General features: G+C 36.8%; 2 protein-coding genes across 3 annotated transcripts in view; one reads left to right on the plus strand and one right to left on the minus strand.

Annotated features, from left to right (window-relative positions):
• Positions 1-12,500, minus strand: part of LOC136842538 (uncharacterized) — a 182,840-nt gene that overhangs the window by 77,531 nt on the left and 92,809 nt on the right. The gene's annotated exons all lie outside the window — the stretch shown is intronic.
• ZnT77C (Zinc transporter 77C) overlaps positions 8,381-12,500 on the plus strand; it is a 30,426-nt gene continuing 26,306 nt past the window's right edge. The window contains exon 1 of one of the 2 annotated variants that reach the window (XM_067109955.1): positions 8,381-8,874. The gene's annotated coding sequence lies outside the window, so the exon portion shown is untranslated. The remainder of the gene's footprint in view (positions 8,875-12,500) is intronic. The other variant, XM_067109956.1, reaches the window with a different exon arrangement.

The raw sequence follows: 12,500 nt of genomic DNA on the forward strand, positions 1-12,500 counted from the left end.
CCATCCACCAGTTGGAAAAATGAGGTTTTGTCGTCGCTACATCATCGCCGATCTACAACCTTTGTTCTTCGTTGAACTTTGAAGCCATTGCTAACAGAGGTGAGTATAGGATACCCACAGTGATGTTTAAAGAATGAAAAACGTCACTTAATCTTTCTGGTTTTTATGTTAAATATTTTTGTTGATGATTTTGCATATTATTATTATTATTATTATTCGCTCATTTGCCAGACGAGTGACACAACTCAAAAAATGCGTTTTTTTTAGTTATTGATACTAGCAGATAGCCCGTTCTTTGTTTAATATTGTGGTAAAAACATCATATTTGTATTTGTAATACGAACCGCTAGAGGGCATGACATGTCACTATTACACTATAGAGAGTATAGGAGTTTTAAACTTTAAAATGCTTCTCCTGAAAAATGGCAATTTTTGAGTTATGTCACTCTTCTGGCAAAGGAGCGTATTATTATTATTATTATTATTATTATTATTATTATTATTATTATTATTATTATTATTATTATTATTATTATTATTATTATTATTATTAGGAAGGAAGGAAATACCACCTCATGATGTCTTGTTTGTATAAATACGTAATGAATATTAAATATGATTTAGCCAAGCCTCCCGAAATCATTCAGACCTGAGGACTGACGTATATACCTTGAGAAACTGCTTTCACGGGGTCCTTACGCCCTTGTCTCTTGTGTGACATACTGTATTGCTTAGGAGGGCTATAAACATACCCCCAGAAGTGATTTTACGGAAAAACTTGTTGATATTTGGTAGGCTAGCACCTCAGATGATAACCTCTCAAGTGGTTTAGGCCTAGGTTAGTTGAAGAAGTACCCTTCAAGGAAACTAGGGCAGGTAACCTAACCTAACCGTACCCTCACGCACCTAGGATGGGAAACTTTGCATGTCTCGCTTAGCCTTTTAGAGTTCACAGTGAGGATGCTAATGTTGCTGATGGATGGCAAGACTGGGTGGAAGACTTCGGCAATAGGCTATAATTGTAGCCCACAATATAAAGGAGAAGAGAAAAAAAAGACCTACTGCGTCTGCTGGCTGGGAAGGAAATTGTTAACATTTATAAAGGCCTCGCAGATGAGCAGAAAGGAGGCGAAAATGACAATGAGATTTTGATCAAGCCTCTTGAACAATATTTCTCAAGTCGCAAATTAATAGGTTTTGCAAGATACATAAAATTAGGCAGCGTGTACAGTAAAGCAGACAAATGAAATAATTCAAGCCTATGTGGCAAGACTTCAGAATTGGTCAGGAATTGTCAATTTGGTGACAAGGGCAATTGGATTCTCATCCAAAAAATGGAACATGGAAACCCAGAATCAGCGCACAAAATTTTTGAAGAATGACACTTACAGAAATGGTAAAATTCATCCTTGCGGAAGAACATCAGAATTTTGAGCAAGTAAAATTGAAGCTAATTATGCAGAAGAATTTAAACTTACCAGTATGGACAAAGGAAAGATGTTCTTTAATACAGGAAGTGTGAGAAACTAAAAAAAAAAAAAACATGAGACGGCTCCATTGCAAACTCTCAAGAACCACAGTAAAATGTGAGGTGGAAATTCATTGCAGTCCCAGCCAAGAGTAGGAAAAGCCATACTAAGCACGAACGTTAAAGCTCTAAACGTAAACATGTACATGATCCTAAGCTCTCTAAAGGGACCTGTCACAGATGTGGATTTGAGTACCCTTTCTTCAAAGAAAAACCCTTTTCATGCTTTAAACAAAAAATGCAGCAACTGCAATTAAAAAGGTTACTTCACTATTGTTATGCCTAATGAAAAACAGTAAAAGTACTGATGAGTGTAGGCTTAATACTGAAAATGTAGATGATAATGAAGGTCATGTATTTTATGTTAATCAACAAAGTTGTGATGCTAATAATATGGACAAACCCATGATTCTTGTAATGGCTGATGATGCGGCTGTAAAGTTATGTGTAGATACTGGTACAGTAACAACTTTTAGCACCCACAGATTTTGAGTCGCACAAGAGCACAGCTGCAATTTATCCACATGGTGGTAATGTACCTCTCAAGCTTCTAGGAAAGTTTCATCCTTCAGTTTCTTTCAGTGGTAATGTTATTAATAGAACAATGTATGCAGCAGGAGACCAAAATCCTCTGTGTTAGACTACAAAGCCTTGTGAGCCTTAGAAATCTTAAAATATGTAAATACTGTACAGCTGATGATCCTGATGATTGCATATTGTCTGAATTTAAGAGTGTTTGTAGGCATTGGTAAGTTGAAGGATTATATGGTTAAGCTTCATATTGATGACAAGGCTGTGTTGAAAAGCTCTCTCATAGCTGGCAATGAACCTGAGTTAGTAACACTGCCTAAACTCATAAACAGAGGGTTATTTGGGAAAGTGAGCAGAGCTGGGGAGCAGTTTCTCTGGCTGGGAGGGGGTGGGGATGCAGTGTTGGATAGGTGAAGAGGGCTAAATAGACCTGACTTGATAGAACTGGTTTCATTTAATGTTCTTTTATGTTTATTCTACAGTAATTCACACTTTATTAAAGGATATGTACAGTACTGAGACATGGTACAGAAAGAGAGAGAACAATAATTTAGGTATGTTTACTTTACATCTTACCCTAATACAGTACCACACACTCCTTCACTATTTTATATATATCTTAGGCTACTCATTTCTATTTTTACAAACCAAATGAGCAAGAACAATAACTGAGGTATGCTGATATCAAAGCCTAAGTACAGTAAAACACATACACACTCCTTCACTTTTTTATTTATATTAATACTACCATTTTTTATTTTTACAAACCAAAATAAATGCAATCATGCACAGAGTACGTCATACGCACACACTCATTCGATGGCGTTGGTGAACTTCCTGGAACTTGTCTGGATTCGTATTTTTATGTTTATGATACAGTAATTCATATTTTATTAAAAAATATGTACAGTACTCAGATACAGTAGAGAGAGAGAGAGAGAGAGAGAGAGAGAGAGAGAACAATAACTGAGGTAAGTTTACATCGAAGCCTAAGATTTTAAAAGGCTGGCTTTTTTGGTTTTTAAGTGTATTTATGGAGTTAATTTTGTTACAGATATGGGAAAATAAGGTAGATAATTGCTTTTTACATAATTTTTTTCAAATTAAAGCATGATGGTTGCTGTTTGTAAACATATTTAGTATTTACGGCTGTGCAGTACTGACAAGGTAAGGTGAGGAAGGGTACGGAGTTGCCCTTGCACACCTGCAGATTTTTTTACTCTCCATTATCTGTATTTTGTCATTATTCGACAAGGCCTTATCTCTATTAATCCAGATAATTGAAGGATTACTGTACCTTTTTAAATTAGTAACCAAGTTGAAAAGAAACTTGAAGAGCTGGACGATAATGACATTATTGTTACAGTACCTGAAGGTCTAGATTTGAAAGATACTAGAATACTTGTCAATATGAGGCAGGTTAATCTAGCAATAAAGCGAGAAAGATATCATACCTCAAGTTTGGATGAGATAATGGCAGGCCTAAACAATGCTGAAAATTTCTCAAGACTTGATTTGAACCAAGTTACCACCAGTTAGGTAAGATAAACTGTCAAGGTATATCACTTTTACTTTTTCATCTCACGTTGGTCTTAGAAGGTATAAAAGACTAAGCTTTGGTATTTCTTCTGCAGCTAAAATATGTCAGAATGCCATTAGGGAGTTGTTTTCCGATATTACGCGTACAGGCGCTACAAACATTGCAGATGTTATCAGTTTTGCTGAAACCCAAGTGGAGCATGATGGTATACTCAGTAATGTACTGAATACTGTAAGTCGCAAAATATAAATCTTAACTCTCAATAAATAGAGATGCATTTTCAGTATGAGACAGTTGAGCTATTTTGGGTGCATTTTCTCTCATAGGGTTGTATCCCCTGACCCAAAGAAGGTACAGTACTACTGTAGCAATACTAAGTGCTCTAAAACCTATCACTGTAAGTGAAGTAAGCTTTCTAGAAATGGCTGATTATTGTGCAATGTTTACACCAGACTTACGGACAATTTCAAAGCCTCTGAGTGATTAAGCTAAGCAAGATGCTCAGTGGAAATGGGAAACTACTCAGTAAGAGAGTTTTAAAGAAACTGAACAGACTAGTGATGAGGTCTTGGCTTCTTTTGATCCCAAAAAACAAACTACTCCTATTTATTGTGGATGCAGGCCTTGTAGGAATTGGTACTTTTTGGTGCAGGAAGACTTAAATGGAACTAAGAACTGTAAACTATGCCAGTAGATCTTTCACTGATGAAGAAAAGCCATAATGTTTTATTTTGAGAGATTTCACCTTTTATTTGTATGGTAAGTGATTCACAGTGATTACTGTACTGATCATGAATCCTTGGTGGGAATTTTGAATAACCCTAAAGCAAAGTTGGAGTTTGTGGTTAATATCATATTTTATAGTGCTCTATAAGCAAGGAATGAGTAACCCAGCTGAATTCATGTCAGTGCATCCAGTTTCTCAACCATCACTCAATAAAGTGAGGAGACTGAGAAGCTTTTAAGTTACATGTAAGTAAGGCAGTGCCGAAAGTATAGAGAAAAGGAGACAGTACTTTAAAAAAGATAATGGAAGCAATAAAGACAAACAAATGGGGGCTGATGAAACAGAAAGAGAAGGACAAAAGGTTCACAATGTTTTTTACAGTAAGCGAAGAACTTTTATGCATGGACCATAAAATTCTATTATGAGAATCAAGAACTATGATTACTTACTCTTTAGAGGAAACAGAAATAGAATTAGCTTATGTTGAACACCAAGGTATAGTGTAGACTAAACACTTTTTGAGAGAAAAGGTTTGGTTTCCAGGGATACATGCTAACGTTAAAAGTAGAATAAAGAACTGTATGCCATGTCAAGCTTGTACACCAGAGTATAGGAGACTATCTAGTTCCATTGTTACTCCCAGATGGCGTATGAGGAGAAATTTTAAATGATTATTGTGGACCAATTTGCCATTCTCAGGAATATTTACTTGTTATTGATGACTACAGTAGGTAACCAACTGTTAAAGTTATAAAGTTTATTTCATCAGTTACAGTCATACCAGCACTGGAAAGGATTGCCATTATTTTTGGTATACCTAAAGTTGTAAAAAGTTAGAATGCACACCCTTTTCAAGGATTAGATTGCAAACACTTTATTCAAAAACAAGGTTTTCATCACAGAAAAATAACACCGCTTTGGTCCCAATCAAACAGAGGTGGAAACGTTTATACAAACAATTATGAAAGCTATCAACACATCAAAGTGTGAAAATAAAGACTGGGAAAGAAATTTCAGTGCATTTCTTAAGAATTAAAGAGCCATGTCCTATAAAACAACAAAGAAATTTCCAGGGTGTTCAGTGTTTAAAAGAAGTTTGGAACAATTTTGCCAGAACCAGTAAACCCATCTGATGATTGTGATGTTGTAAAGGGAGATGCTAGTGGAAAGATAAAAATGAATGAAAATTATGAAAAAAGGAGAATAGCATCTCACGGAGATATTAATGCTGGAGACAATGTTAGTTAGAAATCAGCAAACTCCAACCCCCTTTTGTGAAAGATCCATATACTGTTGTTTAAAAAAAATAACACAATGATTACATCCGAGAGCAATGGGAGAAGGGTGACTAGAAGTTCGTCCTTCTTCAAAGTCTTACCCCATGATGGTCATCAAAAGCCAAAAACAACTTACGATAACACTCGAGTCCATGCTCATGTTATTAATAATTGCTTTTCAGTTGAAGACCTCAAATTAAAATACTGAAGCCCCAGTATTTGAATGATTATGTATAATTTTGTTTAGAGTTCTACAGTGTGATACTGCTGAGTATGTTTCATTGACTATGCTAAGAACTGCACATGGCTGTTAAGTTACATGTTATCTTATTTTGTTATTACTTTACTGTGTCATGTATGTACATATTCTTCCATTTGGCTTCAGATGATTCCAGATTAATAGTTGTGTGGAGATCATGTACCAATACAAATTCTCAAATAATACATGTAATAATTTTTGCTGTGATTAGAAGAGGGATGTGATGTCTAAAGAATGAGGAACATAATTTCCTGATTTGTGTTTGCTATGTTAAATATTTTAGGTAAAAATTAAGCTTATTATTATTATTATGAGCTTGTTGCACGCTACGCGAGCTGGAACCCGGCGCTGCTGTCTCCCCCACTCTCATGATCTCATACCTACCCCACACCCCCCGGGGCAGACAAAAACAGGTTTGCAGGGGAGGGTGGATGTCTCCCCTGCCCTGCCCCCACCTGGGGTGGACAAACCGGTTTGCAGGGGGTGGGTGGCTGCGTCACGTCTCCCCTACTGTAACCCGAGGGAGGACAAACAAGATCCACTCGGATTTTATTATTATAGATTATTAGGAAAATGACCACCTTGTGGTGTCTAGTGTTTAAATAATTATTCAATATTAAAAACGTTTAAAGGGAAGCCTCCTGCAATCATTCACACCTCAGGATTGAAGGCAATGTACCGTAAGAAGCTGCTACATAAATAGACAAAATACCCTTGTCACTTGGGACATGCAGGAGGTTGCAAAGAGAATAAAGGAGAATCACAGTAACACTTTGAAGAGCTCAGAAAATAGCTTCCATAGTCTTGGTCGACATGGATGAATATCAATAATAACACCTTCTGTGATAAAAAAAAATTCCAGTGCCTTGCAAACTATACTGAGGATATCAGGCATGAGGCCAACTGGCATCATCAAAGTAGTAAATCCTGAGAGTGGTGCCATCCACTTTCCCATTTCACTGGTGACTGTGATCTTGAGAATATGTATAGTAATACTGAAACCCATAGTAGAGGATACCACCTTCACTGTACTATTACCCTCAACCATATCTTGACCCTTTTTTTAATCATCAGATGCAGCCTCCAACTCCTAACACAGTTCCTGGTGATTAGGGACTCCCCCACTCAAAGCATCATACAATTCCTGGATGATGAGTCCTTGTCTACAAACGTACCTGTATAAGAAACTATTGACCGCATATGCTGGAGAAACCTGAGCAATCTCTGAGGACATTTTTAGATATATGGTTGAGAGTCCGTTTTAGTTTTGTTTGTGTGGTTTTGTGTGCTGTGTTGGCGACCGTGGACCCTTAATCCATCTCCCAGCAACCGAGGATCAGGGTGAGTGTTCTATGTATCTGTGTTGTGTGTTGTTTTTGTGTTTTGAATTCCGCCACAAAGGCTCTCTCCATTCACCCACAGATGACATACACACACATATATATAATATATTGTATAAAAGACGGTGTGGCAACCGGTCCCCTTTAGCATACTCTGCTAATTTCAACATGGACATCATCCATGAACGCGAGAGTCATGTATTTCTGAGCCTGTCACCGAAGTATTAATATTGATGCAGAGATTACTACACAATATTCCAGGAATGCAGTTTCCTTCACTATACTTGTTAAAGGAGCATGGAAAGGAGGCTGCCATTCCTTGATGCCCGTGCAGCATGTATGGCCACCAAGGCATATACAAAAGCCACTAACCTTGGTCTCTACTTTATTGGTTGGAGCAAGTGCCTAAATAGGTATGAGCACAAAGCCATCAAAACTTATGAAAGCAATTGTCATTGTTCCACCTGGCAAACTGATCACAAGAAACAAGACTGAGTCATACAATTTTTCTCAACTACACCTACCTGAACCATGACATAAGCTGGGAGATAAAGGTAGCTAGTTCACAGTACACCTAGGTCCCGTCTCCCCGAGGAAAGATATCTCAAATCAGCTACTTTTATGTAACACATAAGAACTTAAAATACTGGGAGGAAGAACATGCAAAATCCCCTGTTGAACATGAAAATGGTATATCAATATACGCGAAAGACCGAAAACACTGTTTACATACTGGTTTAAATTTGAATACCCTCATACATAGTCTCTCTCTCTCTCTCTCTCTCTCTCTCTCTTTCTTACTTATTCATTTATTCGATTGTTAACCATTTCATTTGAGAGTTTATAACAGGGTATTACTAAACGTGCCAGATATAAACATTTATTACCAATTTTGACAAGGCCCTTGTTCTGAAGCCAGTTCATTTAATGCAATTGGTACAAAGCAATAAGAATATTGGCGTATTCAGTCTTAACACTCAGATGCTAAGAGGCTGTCGGCATTGTTCAAACGGCTTCAGAGATCATAAAAGAGTCAGAAAGGCCGTTAGGTGTGGTACCGCCTTTATCACAGATTGATTTCCTGCTTCGGCTCCTTTGTACAAGCTCAAGCAATCGCAAGCAGTTCTCAAACGATCGAACACTAGTTTTACCTTCACGAAACTAACGTATGCCCCGTTATCAGTTCGATCATAAATCAAACTTTTAAAGACAACAGAAAAAAACTACGTGGACAATCAACAAGAGGGAAAAACGAAAACAGGCATTTCAAAATAGCAGTAACAACGAGCTCTCAAGAAAAGGCCAATTTACTAAACCTGCAATGGGGCAGTTCCCTTATTTTCGACCATTGTTAAAAACTCCATGACAAAAAAACTCAACGACGTTCTGCCCTCTCAAACTTCCCTAAGAACACTATCCCTACCTCGGCCCTCACTCATTGGCAGAGGCATCAGTGATTGCTCGGGACGGGAGGAGAGAGGCTGAGTGACGGCATCGGAGAGAGAAGCGGGTAGTGAGTAAATGCTGTATTACGTTGGTCGGTAGTTTGGTCGGAGGGTCCCAAGCCCTGCTCTCTCTCCCGAGTATCATTCGTGAGTGGAGGAGAACCTGCAACCTATTATATCACTGTGGTGAAAGACAAATGCTGTGCGCGATGTCATTCACGTGTCAGGTGAGTCCGGAGATTGACGCTTTCTTTGCAAGTTTCGTTCATTTGCAGCTTGTTTACAAAAATGAAAATCAGTCTGGGGCAATAATGAAGCAAACGCGTGCTCCGGAAATTTGCCTGTTTGGAGATGGGCGTTACGGTTGTCCCTAACGAATGTCTTCCCTAAGACACTGGCATTTGTTTCAGATTATAGTAGTGAAATTTGCAGTAGCAAAAAGGTCCTCGTCTCACCAAGCACGTTCCGTTAAGTTATGCAGTAACATTGTAACTAGCAGTTAGTCTACTGCGGTTGGACACAACCAAGGTGAAGAGCGGCACGAGGCTTGAAGCCTCATCCTGTAAGTTTTTTTTTTTTTTTTTTGTGAGCCGGAAGACTATAAACTTCTGGAACAAATCTTGAAGAAAAATGCTTATGATGAAAAAAACATAAAGTAACGATCATTAACGGCCTTAAATTGAACAAAGGATTTGAGAATGAGCGACGAATTTTCTAAAGTGCTGCCGATGTTAGCAAACACGGAAATGATGTGGTTATTGTAAGAGTAGAATATAGTGATATATTATTCTTGTTACGTACAACAGTTATTGCTTTTCAAATTTCTTTTTATTACACTTAATTTCGGGGTTTGATCACTTTCATTGGAAACATGTGACAAGATTTCCACTGAACAGAAATGAACGAATTCTATTATACAGAGATGTATAAATCAGGATTATTTGTTTGCAGTAGTTTGCTGGTCGGTTAATTTTGTTTATATCACATCCTCTGTTCGCTATGCCCATTTTGAATCGCGCTCCTCCATTTCTTAATTGTCGATTACCATTTTAGCTTATTGTAAAGTGATGTATGTCACAAAACTGTGGTAATACAAGAAGACTGGCTAAATGCCAGTCGATTGCTATTATTTTAGAGAATACAGTTCCATGAGACTCGTATTCCTGTGTGTGTGTGTGTGTGTGTATATGTGGATGGTTACACTAACCTTTATGGAATTACACGGCGCATGTATTAAAATGTATACATGTTCACTACAGGTTTATTGTCTAGCTTTTTTATGATTGACATTTTCCTTCTTTAATCTTTAACCTACAGGGAAAAATTTTACTTTGTGTCCTGCGATTTTTTTTTTTTTTTTTTCTAGAATCTGTTTTGACGGGACCGCCTACCTATGTTACTAATCCGTAGGGATGACTTGGGAACATGAATCATGGCATCCAATACCCTGTTTATTATCTCGGCCATGGTAATCTGTAATATTGTCGGGGTCCCGTTACTGATACCAACTATCAGCACCGACATTCGTCCGTTACTGATGAGACGTGATCTCCCTGTTTGCTGATAACATACTAAAGACTGCATTACGTTTAATTAAGTTTTCCATTAAATCATTCGTTGATTTCTAGATCTGTAAGATGATAAAAATATATACAGCTAAGTTTCAAAATGAGTGATTGCTGTTATTATATGGTTCTTGTTTACCGTCTCTCTCTCTCTCTCTCTCTCTCTCTCTCTCTCTCTCTCTCTCTCTCTCTCTCTCTCTCTCTGTGTGTGTGTGTGTGTGTGTGTGAAAAGATCTAAGATTAATGGATGAATGGGCAAACTACACTAGTTTATCGATAATTTCCTTATATACAAAACTTGTGCATTAAATCGCTTAATTTTCTCTAGCTCTTGGACATAATCTTGAGTTGCATGCACAATCTTGAAGTACTGTACACACACACACACACACACACACACACACACACACACACACACACACACACACACAGTGGCGTAGCTGGCATTCCATTAGTGGGGGGGTCTAGGTGGGGGCCAAGATTTTTGGGGGACGCAAGACTAAGATTACAAAATGGGGTACAATATATTATTCTCGAATATAAGACTAATGTACAAATTCTGTAATTAGTAGAATATACTATTATATATATATATATATATATATATATATATATATATATATATATATATATATATATATATATATATATATATATATATTATATATATCCATTGAATGAAGGAAAATTAATGAAGAAAATAATAGTATTAGTAATTAGTAAACCTGTATTTGAAATTAAAAAACTCAAGTTTCAATTAATTTCCAACTCTTACCATGTGCAAATTTATCAAATAATGTAAGGTTTAAAGTTTAGCTACAAACGGAATTTTAACGGGGGGGGGGCAAGCATCTGAATTTGTGGGCACGGGGCCCCCTCATAGCGACGCCACTGTACACACACACACACACACTTGTCACTATAGTAACCACAGTGAAGCTTGAATTTCATTATCTATTATCGGACGACCATCAATTCGGTATAACTTTCCAACGTAAAGTAAGAGCGTTGAAATATCATTAAGTTTATCGTATAAAATATAATTTGTTGACAGGAGCATGGACGTTGTTTGATATTTGAACTGTGATAATATACGTTATCTTAGAGTGGGCAACTGTTACGAGAACCCCCGTTTCTGTGAGTTTATACAGAATTATTTGTATATATATATATATATATATATATATATATATATATATATATATATATATATATATATATATATATATATATATATATATATATATATATATTAAATAATAATAGGCTGCCCATAAAAACAAAGTAGCTTTTACAGCGTTATATTCATGAAACTAGAGTTTCCCTCAACGGGTAGAAATGGATAGAGAGGTACAGATCATTGGCATTATACAGCTTGTGAAAGCTTCTTTTTAATTTTAATCTTGTTTGCCGCTTGCTGAGAGGGTCGCCGTATTTCTTTGTTTGATCAGTGCAGCTGCATCTCCCATCTGGCTTTTGAACCGACAATTCCTGCTATAAATTATTCGATGATTCTGATTATTGTGGTTAAAAACAGCTATACCCCTGTGTCTTTGGGGACTAGCTTTTGTTGCATGTTAATTAGGAATTTGGGTAGGTTAAATTCCTTTTTCTAGGAATTCCAGGGAGCAAACCAGTAAGGAAGGCTCTTAAGAATGAATTGCTGACTACGCCACTTTCGACTGAAATGTATGGTTAGTGAAAAATTGAATTTATAAAAGTGCAAACGTTGTTTTTTTTTTTCACGGCAAATATTTATTCTGTCGTGACTCTAATTATTAAAACAACTAGAAAATGAATTTTATTGCCTGTTTCCCATTCGACTTTGAATTTGACACTTAGCACTAGTGTATTTAATTTTGAAAGAAAATCGTTAAAATTTCCCCTGTCATCCCAAAATGTTAGAATATCATCCACATATGTTATCCACAGCTCACATTATGGCGTTTATTATTGTAGTTCCAAAATACTCCGTATACAGATTAAGACTTTTTGCGATACGCGCAGTTCAACTAATTACTTTATTGAGACAATCAAATTCCTTTTCTATTTGTTTTAATAATCGCAATACAAATTTAATGTGTACAAACACCCAACGTTTGCACTTACATAAACTCACTTTTAAACTTGCCGTGACATTTCTATCAAGATTGGCGTAGCCAGCAATTTGTTCTAAAGAGCCTTTCAGATTTGCTCCTCAGAACTCCTGGAAAAAGAATCCAACATTATATTCTACTCACCTCCTCAAAACATGACTAGGGTGACGCCAAGCAATAAAATCAAAATCC

This window comes from Macrobrachium rosenbergii, chromosome 10, assembly GCF_040412425.1.
Source record: "Macrobrachium rosenbergii isolate ZJJX-2024 chromosome 10, ASM4041242v1, whole genome shotgun sequence".
In the NCBI taxonomy this organism is placed as follows: domain Eukaryota; kingdom Metazoa; phylum Arthropoda; class Malacostraca; order Decapoda; family Palaemonidae; genus Macrobrachium; species Macrobrachium rosenbergii.